Source organism: Lactuca sativa, chromosome 4, assembly GCF_002870075.4.
Source record: "Lactuca sativa cultivar Salinas chromosome 4, Lsat_Salinas_v11, whole genome shotgun sequence".
Classification (NCBI taxonomy): domain Eukaryota; kingdom Viridiplantae; phylum Streptophyta; class Magnoliopsida; order Asterales; family Asteraceae; genus Lactuca; species Lactuca sativa.
The window spans coordinates 139948900-139966306 of NC_056626.2; the positions used below are offsets into that span (position 1 = coordinate 139948900).

Sequence of the window (17407 nt, forward strand, 5' to 3'; positions counted from 1 at the left end):
TATTTGTGGCCCTGAAGAGGGGTGTCGCATGGTTTGTAGAGAGATGCTTGACCTGTCGCAGGGTTAAGGCCGAGCACCAGCGTCCACATGGTAAGCTGCAGCCGTTAGATATTCCCGAGTGGAAATGGGAACAGATTACCATGGATTTCATCACCAAATTGCCGAGGACTGCGAGAGGTGTCGATGCAATTTGGGTGATTGTGGACAGGTTGACGAAGAGCGCTCATTTTCTTGCTATCAGTGAGAGCTCTTCCGCGGAGAGGTTTGCAGAGATGTACGTGAGAGAGGTGGTATCGCGGCATGGGGTGCCGATCTCGATTGTCTCTGATCGAGATGTGCGTTTCACTTCCAGATTCTGGAAGAAATTTCATGAGGAATTGGGGACAAAACTGCATTTTAGTACCACATAGCACCCACAGACTGACGGGCTGAGTGAGCGGACGATTCAGACGCTCGAGGACATGCTCCGAGCATGTGTGTTGGATTTCGGCGGGAGTTAGGACACGTACTTGCCCTTGGTAGAGTTTTCCTACAACAACAGCCATCATTCAAGCATTGGTATTCCACCCTTTGAGTTGTTGTATAGGAGGAGGTGTCAGACCCCCATTTGCTGGGGAGAGGTAGGGCAGCGTGTGATGGGTAGTACGGAGATCGTGCTTCAGATGTTAGAGCTGATACAGCAGGTCAGAAAGAGGTTGTTGACCACTCAGAGACGCCAGAAGAGTTATGCGGACAGGCGCCGGTCCGAGCTCGAATTTCAGGTCGGCGTCTTCGTGCTCCTGAAGGTCTCTCCTTAGAAAGGAATGATCCGATTCAAGAAGAGGGGCAAGCTGGGGCCCCGATATATTGGTCCTTTCAGGGTGATCGTGAGAGTAGGAAGGGTAGCCTACCAGTTGGAGCTACCTGCAAAGTTGGGTCAGATTCATGACACCTTCCACATATCGCAGCTGAGGAAGTGTATAGCCGACGAGTTGGCAGTGGTGCCATTAGAGGATATTCAGGTGGATGCGAGCCTGAACTATGTTGAGAGACCGGTGGCGGTTAGGGATCGAAAGATCAAGGTTCTGAGAAACGAGGAGGTGCCTCTGGTGCAAGTCCAGTGGCAGCATCGGAAAGGGTTAGAGATAACTTGGGAGCCGGAGCGAGAGATGCGGGAGTAGCATCCAGATTCCCAGGTATATTATTTTATTCTTTTATTTTTGGAGGTTGTGAGGGGACTCGGCGAGTTGGTTCTTAGACTCGCCAAGTAGGGTCGCAGATTCTTATCCAGGTTCATGACTGGACTCGGCGAGTTCATGAGAGGACTTGGTGAGTCCACGCTGTTTAATGAAACCCAAATTTCTTGGGTTTGGGACCTATTTAAAGGCCCTTAGGGCCGTCATTTGCGGCTACCAAACCCCAGAGAGAAACCCTAAGGGAGTTAGAGTGTTTGTGAGAGGAAAGGAGCCATTTCTTGATCTTTGTGGTTGATTCTTGCAACAAGGTGGTGATTCTAGCTTAGGGGAGACCAAGGAAGTTGTGCATCTGTGGATTTCAAGCAAAAGACTTCATCTTTGATGTATTATATCGCCCCTTTATCTGTTTTGTTGAAGGAAGCCATAGATGTAGAGTTTTATGACCTTTATTGGAAGAAAATTGTGAGGATATGGCCCCTATTCACTTTGAGACTTCAGATCTGGACCCATAGTGGTCTAAAGAGCTTACCTCAGCTTGCTTTATGTTGAACTATGGAGGTGTTGAGCTAAGGATGTTACTTTTTGGGCTAAATCACCAAGTGAAGCCTCCTAGACGTCCCATGAGTGTCAAGATTCAAACTTTACGTGTTTATCAGGCTTGTAAAGGTCAGATCTATCGATCAAAGGAACAAATCTGACCTCAGGAGGCCATTTGAGTTCGTGCATGGCATGAACTCGCCGAGTCCAAGGGCAGACTCGGCGAGTAGGGTTTGGGTTTCCCGTAAATCACTCAATGAGTGGACTTGCCGAGTTGGGGGCATAACTCAGTGAGTCAGAGGGGGATTAGAGGACTAGAGTTCAAAGCGGAACTCGCCGAGTTGATCTTGAGACTCGGCGAGTTGAGTCGGGGTGGCCCCGCAATTCATGCCAGGTGTGACTCATCGAGCAAGGGGAGGGACTCGACGTGCCAAGCGAGACTAGAGAATTAGCAGACACGTGTAGACTCACTGAGTCGCCCAAGTGCACTCGACGAGTCGGGTCAAAGTTTAACCATTGACTTCTGTTGACTTTAGGATCTGGTCAATAATGTCTCCTTTGAGCCATAAGAGGGGTAAAATGGTCTTTTACCTTCTGAGGGTGCAAAGAGAGGGTTGAGTCTAGTCCTGAGAGTTATATTTATGAGAACATTTACTTTATGTGATTAGGCGGAGGCTGGATCGTATTTCTACCGAGTCAGAGATTTACCAAGACATCTGAGGTGAGTCTTCTCACTATACTTTACCTAGTGTGGTATAGAGATATGTGACAGTGTATTTTAGAGTTATGTGCCAATATATTTGCATGCTATTTATGTGTTGTGATTTATTGTGATATGTGATATGCATGATTCAGAGTGTACAGAGTAGGACCATTGGGTCCACAGAGTTAGGGCCAGAGGGCCCATAAAGAGTTGGGACTGGAAGGTTCCACTGAGACACACTGACCAGAGGGTCAACAGAGTTATAGCCTCGAGTGGCTAATATGTGTTAGTGTGGTATTTTGGGGAACTCACTAAGCAATTATGCTTACAGTGTTATGTGTTGTGTTTCAGGTACCATTAATGATCGCGGGAAGGCGCCGGCATGATTCGTACACACGCACACTGGAGTTCATATGTTTAGATCTTGGGGTTTTGTATTAAGAAAATGATGATACAATGTTTTAGAATGTGGATGTGAATGAAATTATATGCTTTTTAAAATGTGAAAAATTGTTTAAATTTTTACGGTGTTACATGTGTACTCCCCATCATCACCTCAATAATCTGAAAGTATGAAGAGTAAATGCTTCCTGGTGGCGAACGTCTGGTGTTCTTCTTGCAAACAACCACCTCACAACTAATTATATTTTAAATTAGTGTGGTACAACAAACTAAAACCAAAATCAAATTCAAAATTGAATATAAAGAGCATACCCGAAGGAGACATGCAAAAGAAGCGGTGGAGGCCGGCTGCGAGAGTATGTACTCCCATATCAACCCTGATTCTGATTTCGATTGATGGTGGCTGAGGGAAGCATCGATGTACAAGGGGAGCGGAGGTGGAGGTGCAGTCAATTCTCTCTGGAAGACATGCTTCACAAGGCGGCGAAGAGTTTCAATTGAGGATAATGACTTAGGAGGGTAATTAGGTTTCCAGTTTGTCCGTATTAGGTCACTAAGGTTTTTTTTGTGCGTATTAGACCAGTATGGTTGTTATTACCATTTAGAAATAGTCCTTTTACCGTTTTTAACCGGTAAAAATGATTATTTGTAAACGGTAATAACAACCATATTGGTCTAATACGCGCAAAAAAAAACTTAGTGACCTAATACGGACAAACTGGAAACCTAATTACCCTCCTAAGTAATTAACCCTAAATTTAAAGACATTGAGATATATGACCATCAACAGTAAACTAGTTCGTTTAGAACTTACATCGTCCCATATAACCTGCTACTCCTCTATCTAGCGAAGCTGTTTATCTATGTTCGTCCCTTTGGGGACATCCGATAAAATTGGAACGATACAGAGAAGACTAGCATGGCCCCTGCGCAAGGATGACACATAAATCTAGAAATGGTCCAAATTATTTTTTTAAACCCTTCGTCGTCTTCTCTGGAACCCTAATTCCATTTTCAAAAGCTAATAGAGTTCAATTGCATATTTACGTTTCAGTAGTTCATCTACTGAAGTCATGATCAGAAAACATGTGGATTCCATGGTCAGATTGTTCTTCTTGTTGATGTCTTCAACCATTTGTGGCAAGTAAGGGTGATCTTTCATTTTATAAAGTCTCCTTTTAGTTTTTTACTTTTCCTGTCATTAAGTTTCATGCTTTATAAACTTCCGTTTATGTGTTGTATATAGTTTGTATGTGTTTGTTTATGTGCTGATTTTTGATTAATTTTGCAACTTCAGTTTCTTAGTTCATGTTGTGGTTTTGCTTTTTATAAAATAATTGATAATAGGCATCCTCTGCAAGTCCCTGTTGGTTTTACATTTCCATTCGTTATCAAATGTAAACATTGATGGGAGGTATCAAAGTGACATTATATTTGTACATATGGATGTGTTCATGTAAACATTTAAATGAAAAAAAGAAGTTATTGATAAAATATTGCATATTTATGTAATGAAGATCATCAATCATATGAGTTTTTGGACTTAGAAGTTCTGGAAGGGTTTGAGATAAGTTTAAATGGAAGCAACTACTTTCAGTCAAACAAGTCAGTCACATTGATTAGTAAGCATGTTTTCTAAATAATTAGGGTTAATGACTTAGGAGGGTAATTAGGTTTCCAGTTTGTCCATATTAGGTCACTAAGGTTTTTTTTGTGCGTATTAGGCCAATATGGTTGTTATTACCGTTTACAAATAGTCATTTTTACCGGCTAAAACTGGTAAAAGGACTATTTCTAAACGGTAATAACAACCATATTGGTCTAATACGCACAAAAAAAAACTTAGTGACCTAATACGGACAAACTAAAAACCTTATTACCCTCCTAAGTCATTATCCCTTAAACGTATAATTAAAGTGCAAGGCGCTTAGGAACAGTACCTACGGTTAAAAAAATTCCTCTTCTTTTTACGTACTACTACCATCTCTTTTTTACTATATATCTTTATTGATTTCTTTTTCCACTTATTTCTCTAATTATTTTCTCGGCTAATCCACTTTCATTTTTCTGCCCCTAGTTTTGCTTTTTATGTTTACCCTTCCACCGCTTTAACGGCTCCACATCTACTGCTTTCTGTATTCTTTTTCCTCATAGCTCATCTACAGACATGTAGATGAGTTACTAATATTCAAATTAAATGATAATTAATGTCTCATAATACAAAATAATATATATATATATATATATATATATATATATATATATATATAATTCTTACAATAGATATATTAACATTCAAACTAAATCACAGAAAGAAATATCCAAACATTCTTTGCATTAGAAGTCAAAACCATTATGATTTTCTCATTACATTGGAGTGAATCAAAACTTGTAAACTTTTTTTATAGAATATAATCAAGGAGCTATGGAATTAGTGTCACACCCCCAAACCAGAACGGCGGAAACGTTCGGGGGCAGATGACGTCATGTACAGTATCACAACAATTGAATAATAGAAATCAAAGTATAACAAACATCATATTGATAATGTATAGTTTTTACATCAGTGTTCAAATCATTGTATACTTGACACCAAAAATGTATAGCAAAAACTAAAAGACGTGGTTCTATGATACTTCGTCTTCTCCAAAACTTGTGTGGATACCTGTCTACTGGTTTCCTGAGAATACAAGTGGTTTTGAAAAGAGTGTCAAAAATTAACTTGGTGAGTTCATAAGCATTTTTGTATTATAAGTGTGTCATTTGTTCCTTGAAAATGTAATTGTGTTCTTCCTGAAAATCCAATATTTTCTGTTGTAATTGAATTGTAGTCTTAATACTTTAAGACCAAAATGTATAAGTGTTGTTATACTCTGAAATAATATAATGAATTTTTTTATTGAATAAAACCATATGAAAATGAATGTACCCTGAAATGTAAGTTTCATTGTATTGGAAAATAGTGTTTTGTAATTGCACTTGTATGAAACCTTTTTGAATGTATGTGCCTGGGACTATCAGTTGTACTGTAAAATTATTGTATTGTAGTTTTATTATTAAATAAAACTATTTGAAATTATGTATGTATTCGTACACTAATCGTATTGTACAATACCAAATCGTGAGTTATTATAACCATGATTGATGACCTAAGATGTCCTGATACGACGTTCTTCAGACGTCGGACATGGTACGACATTTTTCATCCCAGGCCTTCCGGCCTAACTGTAGCTAACAATTTAGGTGTGGGATTGTTAGTCCCGTATAGATCTATACACAAGTGTCTCGCTCTCCCTCCAGGAGACTCTGGTTATAATTCAGGACTTTCTTTGGTACTTAGATAAGTACTTGAAGTGTGTCTTACAAAACTATATTGACGGTTACATGTAGAATAATGAAAAGCAATTTTGAAATAATTAAACTATATATATGTCTCATAAACTATACATATTATAGTTTATATAATTGTTTTTGTATTGTATCTCGAATGTAGTAAAATAATACGTATGTTCCATAAACTATACCTATTATAGTTTAACGAGTACATTCGGTTGAAATGAAAACCTTTGTATTTTTGACAAATTTGAATGTGTATATTCGTAATTCTAAGATAAAGATATTTAGTGAAATTGAACATTTTGTACAAACGGTAATAAAATAAGTTGCGAAAATATTCTTTTTGTTTAACATGTTGAAATAATTTTTATACTTATATATATATATATATATATATATATATATATATATATATATATATATATATATATATATATATATATATATAAGGCATATATAATTAAGATTGAAAAGACAATCGAATAAATGATTATACCCTAAGCCCACAACCAAACAATAAACAAGGGTTAAGGCGAAATCACCAGTTCTAAGCCTGTAGAATCTTAATTATATATATATATATATATATATATATATATATATATATATATATATATATATATATATATATATATATATATATATGTAAAAATAACAGTTGAAATAATTTGAAATAGTTTAGATATTAATACAAGATTTCTTGTGTTTTACTTGTATCCCCCCCCCCCCTTAAAACAATGAAACATTGTGAAAACATAGGGGTATGAATTCACCTCAAGTGTGTGTTCTTGGTTGGTTATGACATGGTTGCGATGATCCTCAGGTTAGAACACGCGAATATGGTCGAAATCCTAATTTGCTTTACATACATAATATAGGTGCAAATTAGGTATCTAGTAATTTAAAGTGTTAAATAGCACTAGTTTTTGTAAGAAAAACTTACCAAATTAATTCCTAAGAATTAATTAAGAGGTTGGTTCTTCCTGGGGAAAATTGGATGAATGTTTTTAAGAGGATTTGTAACTGATTGCAAAAATGAAATGGGATGAATGGGTGTGTGTGTGTGTCTATATATATATATATATATATATATATATATATATATATATATATATATATATATATATATATATATATATATATATATATATATATGAGGATAAAATGATTTGACATGTGCATAGGGAAGTGTAATTTATCTAATTGGAATATGTGCCACCGCTTGAAAATGGAGTTTTCGGCCTATCTTCCTAGCCAAAGTCATTGATTTAGGTATAATGTCCAACCGAAATCACCTTGATTTCGGTCCAAACTCCAACCGAAATCAAGGTTCTCGATCTAGTGTTTGCGGTCCGAAGGTGTTACGGTCTAGGATGGTTTTCGGTGGGGTGGTTCCCGGTCATAAGGGGTTCTCAGTTCTCGGTTCTCAAATGAAATCACCAAAAGGTGATTTCGGTCCATTCTTGGTATTTGATTCCCAAAACTGAAATCATCCAAGACAAATGAATTTTCATTATTTAAATATTGAACAATTTAATTATTTGATTTATGTTTGAGTTCCTTTAAGTTTTATTGACTTCCTTTGACTTTTGTTGACTCAAAATAACCGGTTGTTACAATCAGTCTTCAAGCTTTGTGCATAATTCCATTATTCACAAAGGGAGGTAAAGACCACACCAAGCAATAGGTCTCTAGTTCTCTTGATGATATCTTTAGAGTAAGAGTAGAAAAAATCTTTTCTTGCAAACATAACAACATTATAATGTTTTTTACACTCATGCAAGAAATATCAATGTACATTCATTTATTTGTTCGCATCTTACGTTTATTAATTACAAAATTATAACTTGGTAGGTTATCCACAATATGATTCGTTAATAAAAAATGAAGTAGGACGCTATAACCAAAAAAAAGTATATGCTACATTTTTGCATTTATCCCAACCAAGTCAATTACTATCTATCCATAAGGTGAACCCTCGTTATATTATAAAAATATTTTTCATCTTCAACAACCCAAGGAGAAAATTGAGAGTAATAGATTTACTCAATTTACTACCTATATCATAAACCAGGATAACATCATCATTAAAAAAATTAATCATTGAGTTTTAATGTGGAATAGAAGAAATAGCTAACTAATTAAGTACATGTTTAAGGGAAAGTAGGAGGTTTGCACATACTTCAAATATGAGATTATTGTGCATCCATTCAATTACATTTGTGAGTCCTTTTCAGTAGTTGATTCCTATGAAGATAAGAATGATTGCATGTTTCTATTGAAGGCTATGAGGTTAAAGGAATCTTCTTGATTAAGCTTTGTGAGGAAACTTGTCACTACAAGATACTACCCTCACATGTGTATGTTTTACCAGTACCAGTTCGACCATATGCAAACACTGTCCAATTGAAGCCCTCAAGCACTTCAGAAATAATACGAAAGGTTGATTGATCATATATTGATCTATGGTGTGATTTGGGCCAAAAAACCTTAAAAAAGGAAAAACAATTAAATACATGAACAAACCGAGCCTTGAAACAAAATCTATGAATATTTGATGAAATATATGGAAGAAAAACATAAACATTAGTTTCTTAGATCATGGTAAAATTCAACTCAACCACCATAGTAAACCAATATAACCTGGTTATATGTGTTCCAAAAGAAGAGTAATTGAAAATATAATTTGGACCTACAAGATTAAGATTAGGCATTAATTGCAGTTTAATAATAATAAAGTTGCATGCTAAATAAAGAAAGAAGATTTAAAACTTTGACAATATGACAGAGGGTAAACTAAGGGTACCATCATATAAAAGGAACAACGATGTATAAATACACATAAAAATTTATAATAGCCCGATACAGGATCCCTGTTGCAATGTTATACAATTGGATTTATAAGACACAATATAAAAATGTACGAAGGCAAAAAAAATTTAGTATACAAGTGACATGCCTTGCGTACTCCATGGGCAACTAACCCATAACTAATAGTTGACCAAGATGAGGTTGCTTCTCCATATTTGTAAGTTTAAAAACAAATGCAAATAAATTAAATAAAGTATTTAAACCTAATTCGCCTTAGAACTTAATAATAAACCACTTAATATCCTCTCCATTTGCACTAATCTGTGTACCCAAATACTTGTAATCTTGGAAGGTTTTTGATTCATAATTATAGTGGAACCAAAATATAACGATTTGCATAACATATACAATTTTAGTGAATAAAGTATAATATAGTGAGCTTAGACAAAACTATCATGTAATGTACTAATGTCTGAATGATTGGGAAATCGAGTGACTAAATTTAAAGGATGATCTATCACCAAAAAGGAAATATGTTAAAGTTTTACATGATGTAATGTTTATCATGGATGAACCAATGAGTGCTATGGGCCACAACAACAAAAATCAGTAACAATGGTGATTACATGTAGAGCAAAACCATGCATTTATATTAAGAATGCGTATATGAATATGAAATCTAGAATTAATGTATAAAACATAGAATAACAAAAATGTACATTGATTTAGGCAATTATTTCCTGATTTGGTGATTGTCCTTCAAAACATAATCCCCATTAACCCCTTCTATGAAAAATCAATAAAAAAGGATGCAAAAGACATAAAACACAAGAATAACCGGAAAAATGATGCATTTTTAGAATCTTCTATTGATAAAACTAATAACAGGTTTGAAGTATATACTCCAGAGGAGTGTATTTAGGATTTACCCAAGGCATTTTCTACTGAAGAAATTTGTCACACCCCCAAACCAGAATGACGGAAACATTCGGGGCGGAGGACATCATGTACAGTATCACAATAATTGTATAACAGTAATCAAAGCAACAACAACCATTGTATTAATAACATAGCATTTACATTGTGTTCAAAGCATTACTTGTTTAACATTTAAGACTATAGCAAAAGATAAGACGTAATGCCACTATGCTCCGTCTTCGTAACGCCTAGGAGGGTACTTGTCTACTAACTTTCCTGAGAATACAAGCGATTTGAAAAAGAGTCAACATTTAACTTGGTGAGTTCATAAGTATTTTATTGGAAAATATATGTTCTTTGTTATTGAAACGTTATTGTTTTCTTCCAGAAAATCCTATCTTTTCTTAGTAAATAAGTTATAGTCTTAGTACTTTAAAAATCAAAAAGTATAAGCTTCATATGTTATAATCTGAGATTTGAGATTCTGATTCGTGTAATTGGTATGACTCATACTATTACCTCCTATAACTTCTTAGTGTATACAAATTACATATAAGTAAGAGCGAACGGGCAGTCGATTGGGTGATTATGCCCTAAGCCCACAACCAAAACAAGGAACAGGAAGTAAGGTGAAATTCACACATTCCACTGCCTATCGGATCTTTATAAATATATAACTATGATGCATAGACTAAGGAACCATAGAATTTAAGATTAAGGGGATCCTTTATGTTATACTGGTTCGTAAATAAGTGTTGAATCTTTTGTAAATATGTTCTTAGTTTCATCCGCTCTACTGCAAAACATTGTTTTCGATAAGCAATTGTGTTTGTTTTCAGAAAGTCGAACTGTAAACTATTCACCTGTAAAATAATGATATTGATCCTGGAAAATCCTATATTTTCCTTAAAAATCGGGTTGTAGTCTTAAACGTTCTAAGACCAAAGGTACAAGTATAAATGTCATACTTAATTTGATAATACCTAATTTTATTTGTAGTAAAACTAGCTGAAATTATGTTTGTGATGTAAGTTATATGCAATGTAAATACCCCTTTTTGACTTTCTAAATAAAAGTATATTACTATGTAAATGAATCGTTTTTTTCTGCATGTGAGTTCTTATAACCATACTGATGACCCATGATGGCCTGAAACGCCGTTCTTCAAGTGTCGGAATCATTATGACATTTGTCACCCCAGGCCTGTCGGCTTAACTGTAGCTAACAGTTTAGGTGCGGGATTGTCAGTCTCGTATAGATCTATTCACAAATTCACGCTCTCCTACAAGAGACTCTGGTTATAAGTCAAGACTTAGTTGGTACTTAGATAAGTACATGAAGGTGTCTCGGAAATAGCTTCAACGAATTTACTAGTAATAAAGTGGAAAACCTTTTTATTTATGTGTTAACCTGACCTTTGTAACATAGTCTCTTAGTTCCATAAAATATACCCATTATAGTTTATAAGTTTGTTTCTGTGTTGGTATGAAAACTGTTGAGTCTTAACGTGTTTTGTAGATCATTTGTAAATTCAATAGTTACGATATTTTATGTATTTAGTAAATTTCGTGTTTAACAATATGTTACGTTAAAAAATATAATGAAAACTTTATATTTTTTAAGACAAGATTTCTTGTGTTTTACTTGTATTCCCCCCCCCCCCCCCCAAAAAAAAAAACAATTTAAAAATCGTGAAAACGTAGGGGCATGAACTCACATTTTTGTGTGATTTCTCGATTGGTTGAGTTGTGGTTGCGTAGATCTCCGGATTAGAACTCGTATAGTTAATGGTATCCTAACAATTTTTACACATGATATTGTGTTTAAATCATATAAGAATAATTAATACTAAGCTAAAGTGTTAGACAACACTTAATCATTGTAAGAAAACTTACAATAAGCCTTAGAATAATTTGTAGGTGTTCTTGGTGTTTTTCATGAAATTAAGGAGATTGGGTGTTTTCGGTTGGAATTAAGAAGATTGGATGATGTTTTTGGATGATATCAAGAACACTTGATGATTTCAACAAGATTTTGTGAAGATTCAAGGCTTTTTGGTTGCATATATATATATATATATATATATATATATATATATATATATATATATATATATATATATATATATATATATATATATATATATATATATATATGGAAAAAGGGTTGATTTCGGTGGTTAGTATGAGGATTTTTCATGAATGCTTTGAAGAAAAAAATGGTGTTTTCGCGGGGAATGTGTGTTAATGAGGTTGAGTTTTCGGTCATGCATATATATATATATATATATATATATATATATATATATATATATATATATATATATATATATATATATATATATATATATATATATATATATATATATATGACGTGACATGTGCATTGAAATGTGCAAAACAACTTTGAAATGTGTGCCAAAGGATAGGAATTAGGAGTATTCGGCCGAGAACTCTACCCGAGAAGAAGGATTTCAGTGTGGAAAGGTTTTCGGTCTCGCATGTTTGCGGTTAGAAGGCGGCCAAGACATTTGCGGCCGAAGACTCGTTTCTTGTCCGAAGGTTCTTTGGCGAAAATGGTTCTCGATGCGAGGCAAGTGGCTAGTCCGAGGGTTTTCGGTGGGGTCTAGATGCGAGATTTTGGTTTGAGTGTTTTTACTTCTAATTTTACAACACTTTTAATAAAAGGTTTATACATATCAAGATTATTAAATTACCTTTAATAATTTAACAAAACAACTAATTTTGACTTTTATTTGACATGTTTGACTTTTGTTGACCTTGGTTGACTTTGTTGACTTTTATAGATTTAAAAATAATGGGTTGTCACAAAATTGCAGTCCCGGTGAGCACAAACACACCTTGTATGCAAAAATCATAAGTCATCGGTGTCTGAGTGTGGGAGTAGATACGTTATACTAAAAAAACCCTAAATCATTATGAGAGAAGAGCGAGGCCTAATGTCACAACTAGCATTTTTAGCTAGGAAATTTTGTCCTCATGTAAACATCAACTATTGTAAGACTTGTAATCTAAGTGGATATCATACTCTATGCTCAATCAAAATCATCCATTTGAATCAAAACTCCTGAGTGAAGTTCAAAACCTAATACAATGCATCTCATATACTTAACTATGGGTCTGAAACCCTAAATATCCAACTTCGAATTTAGTATGGACTAGGATCCTATTATTGGGCCTAATGGGCCAGTAAGCCTTCCATTTGATGATTTTGGTCCAATAAAACCCATTTGGGCTCTAGTTGGGCCCACATTCGTCAAACCATAGCAATTGGGCCATGTTAGGCCCAAAATAACTCACTTATTCTCATGGGCATTTATGGGCCGTGAACCACCCTATTGAACTATAATGGGCCGTAAACCCATCTTCTCATGGTGATTGGGCCGTAAACCCCATCCCTTTACCACCTTTGGGCCACGAACTCTCAAAAAAGGCCCAATGGGCCGAAAATTCTCAACTTGGGCCTCAAAATGTCAAACATGAGCTAGTATGGCCCAAAGTTTTCCTCTCTCTTTTCTTCTCCCTCATTCTCGGCCCAACTTTTATATAAAAAAAAGAAAAGAAAATTTTGAAAGGATTAAATTGATGACAACTCATGTTTATATGGGGTAATCCAAGCTAATACCTCCCATACTTCTAGACCAAATCCTTCATGTATTAACAACCCTAATCCTTCTCTCTCTTCCTTCTTAAAATCCCGGCCAAGAGAACATCACCATCACTCTCATTTTCAACTTCAATTACACTAGAAATCCTCTCAAGAGCACAAAGAATTTCCTTCCACTTACTCTAAAAATCGTGTGGTGTTTGAGAAAATCCAAGACTTCTACTTCAAGAATCATTAAGTTTGGTAAGTTATCATCATTCTCAATTGATTTAATTTCATTTCATGTTAAGATTCACACTCTTAAACAGTCAATTTCATGATTCTTGCCTCTTAAGAACACCCTAAGTTAGAAAAATCTCTTCAATGGAGCTTGTAAAGCCGAAAACTCCTCTAATCTTCATACAGAACCGAAATCTTGAAAGCAATGTGAGTTCATACCCCCCCCCCCTCTTTTCGGTTTTTACTTTGTTTTGGGGAAGAATACAAGTTTTTTTTGTGTAGATCAATGTGTGTGTCACACCCCAAAACCAAGAACGGCGGAAACGTTCTGGGGCGGAGGACGTCATGTATAGTATCACAACACAGTAAATGTAAATAAGCAAACAACATCATCCATTGCATTAAATATATAATTTTAATACAAGTGTGTTCTGTACAGTTATAGACACCAAAAGTAATGAAACACAAAATAATATGAGATGAGTCTTGAATGCACTCCATCTTCTCAAAAGCTGGCCTCGGTACCTGTCTACTGATGACCTGAGAATACAAGTTATTTTGAAAGAGTTTATCAGCATTAAGCTGGTGAGTTCATAAGTATTTTAGTGTCAATGTTTCTTGTAAAAACGTTTGAACCTGTCTCAGTGTATAAGTTTGTAAAAATGTAAGCAAATGTTTGAAAGTGTTTGTAAAAGTTTGAATCACTCAGAAAATCCTATATTTTCTATAAAAGTAACCTTCTACCAAGGCTAGGCTGTTTTGTAAACTTTTCTGTTGTAAAAGTATGTAATTACCCAAGTATAACTATCATTTGTTAAAAATCTAGTTTGTACACTAATGCTTAAGTGAGATTATCACTAAAATATGTAATGGGTAAATCATTGTAGTACTGTAGCTTTGTATAATAAGACTACTGCTGTACTAAATACTACTACCTTAAACCGGATTTATATTAAGCCATAATGTGATAAATTGCACCATGCTATCGACTGGAAATCAACGACATAATGAACGGTCGTAATAAGAAATGACGTTTGGCACCCGCAGACCTGCAGGTCCGGCTGTAGCTAGCAGCAATGTGTAGGATAGTCAATCCAGTATAGATCTATACGCAAACTCACGCTCTCCCTCCAAGAGAATTCTGGCTACAACTCGGGCCATGACATTTAAGGCATGCCCGATACAGTGGATCACAATTATTACGTATTTATGTATATGTATTGTTTCTCGTATATCTGTATATGTATTGTTTCTCGTATATCTGTATATGTATTGTTTCTCGCATATCTGTATATGTATTGTTTCTAGTATATCTGTATATGTATTGTTTCTAGTATATCTATATATGTATTGTTTCTCGCATATCTGTATATGTATTGTTTCTAGTATATCTGTATATGTATTGTTTCTCGTATATCTGTATATGTATTGTTTCTAGTATATCTATATATGTATTGTCCTGCGTTACCCCGATGGTAACCAGCTAATGATGTACTGACGAGTATGAATATGGAAGTACTTTTATGTCTATATATGTATATATGATGTATAAGTAATATTGAAACGACCTTCGGATGGTCACCCGAAATCCCACCAGACCACATCCAAATCGAGGAAAAGGAAATAGGTCGGATGGCATTCCTAAGCCTTTTGAACATTATTTATATATCTATACATATATGGGCATGCAATTGTATATGTAAAGCATAAATAAGTTTTCATAAAACAATTGAAGTGTAAATATGATTTCAAGAGGAGATTGACTTGATGTCGATCTATAAAGCAATTTGAAGGCATAAATTAATAAAACAGTTTATGTATAAGAAGCATTTGTTTAAATCACAGTCTATAAGTAAGTTTGGATAGTAAAACAGTTTGTAAAACATTTCAAAGTAAGGCATTTTGATAAACAGTTTGAACAGTGTGAAAATCGTTGTTTTCCTAGTTATTAATCACATGTGATTAAACATAATCACATGTGATTGAAGTAATAACTTATAAGTATTTGACTTGTATTCCCCCCCCATAAAGTATTTAAAACACTTAAAATCATTTCAAAGGTTGATTCAAGGGGTATGAACTCACTTGTGGTGAGTCGTTTGGATTGTAGTGTCGGACACCGTGCTGGATGGCAAACGGAGACTGGTTTACACGCACGAGCCCAGTTATCATATAATAAGCATATATATAACTAATTAGACATATAATAACTTAAATAAATAAGTTAAGACACTTAGAAAACATTTAAACACTTTTATGAGTGTTTAAGGTTCAAATGGTTGCATCTAAGTTGCTACGGGACAAGGCAAAATGGTTTGAAACATCAAAGAGCCTTGTATAGGAGTTCACCATCCAACAAACCCCACACCTTGGAGTTTACGGCCGTAAACTCATGGGTTTATGGCCGTGAACTCCTCAAATGGTGTTTTTGGGTGTTTTGTGGTGCTATCTTGATCCTAGAACACTCCTAGCTTTATTGGAACAACATATGAAATAGTTTAAGGCTTTAGAACACTCCATATGGGAGTTTACGGCCTAAGGTCCTTCACCTTAGAGTTTACGGCCGTAAACTCTAGGAATTAAATTGATTTGAGGCACTTAGACATCAAGGATTGCTTTCATGAATTTATCTAAGGCTAATGGGGACAAGAGGCACACTTTGGTGCCTTCACTTGGAGTTTACGGCCCAAGTCATGTTCCTTGGCCGTAAACTCCTTTCAAGGAGTGATTAATTTGTTTTCTACTCTCCATTCTAGTCCCAAGGGTTCAAGGAAAATTGTATTAAGGCCTTAGGTGTGATTGGAATGCATTTTACCCTACAAAAAGGGGTTTACGGCCCAAGAGATATTCTTGGCCGTAAACTCCTAGAAACTTATGATTTTGATGTCTTTTGATGCCTAAAATAAGCACAAGCAATTTAGGGTAAAGGTCCTTAAGCATTAGGGGGAGTTTAGGGCACTAATTGCCCTTAAAAAGGGGTTTACGGCCCAAGGTAGTTCCTTGGCCGTAAACTCCAAAGACTTATGTTTCTTGGATGCTTTTTGGCCTATAAAGATCATACTCTAACCCCTAAACAAGTTGTCTAACAAGGAATCGGGACTAGGAAGCCATAATGTTCCATTTTGGAGTTTACTCCCCAAGAACGTTCTTGGGCGGTAAACTCCCGGATCTTGATATCTAGACATGTTATTGTTGTTAATAAGCATTAAACAAGTATTGAAACACATATAGAAAAGTAGACTCACAATCTGGGATGAAAACCCGAAGATCCGTCAGAGAGAATATGGTTTTTCTCTATTTGGAATTGTGAATAATGAATTAATTTAATTCAGAAAACTATTTATAGTCCTGGAATATTTTGACAGAAAATATTTTCATTCCTGATATTGGACTGAAACAGTATGAAACTTGAAATGCCCAAGTTTCACAAAACCAGGAGTATCCACTCTCCTGATATCATCTAAAACACAAACCCTAATATACACAAACTTGTTCGGAAAAGCTTGAAAATCACTGAAACTGAACTAGCTTCTATTAAATAGATGATGTTCTTACAATTGGAAATTTCGGGTTGTCACATCATCCCCTTGTTAGAGGGAATTTCGTCCCGAAATTAGAATTTAAGCAAATAAAAGTTACAAACAATTAAGCGAAAAGATGAGGGTATTTCAACTTCATC

The 17407-nt window shown here is 35.2% G+C and overlaps 1 non-coding gene across 1 annotated transcript; it reads left to right on the plus strand.

Annotated features, from left to right (window-relative positions):
• Positions 1-3686: 3686 nt before the first annotated feature.
• On the plus strand, positions 3687-3787 carry LOC111895397 (U6 spliceosomal RNA). Its single transcript, XR_002851552.1, has one exon. It is a non-coding gene; the product is annotated as a U6 spliceosomal RNA (small nuclear RNA).
• The last annotated feature ends 13620 nt before the right edge of the window (positions 3788-17407 follow it).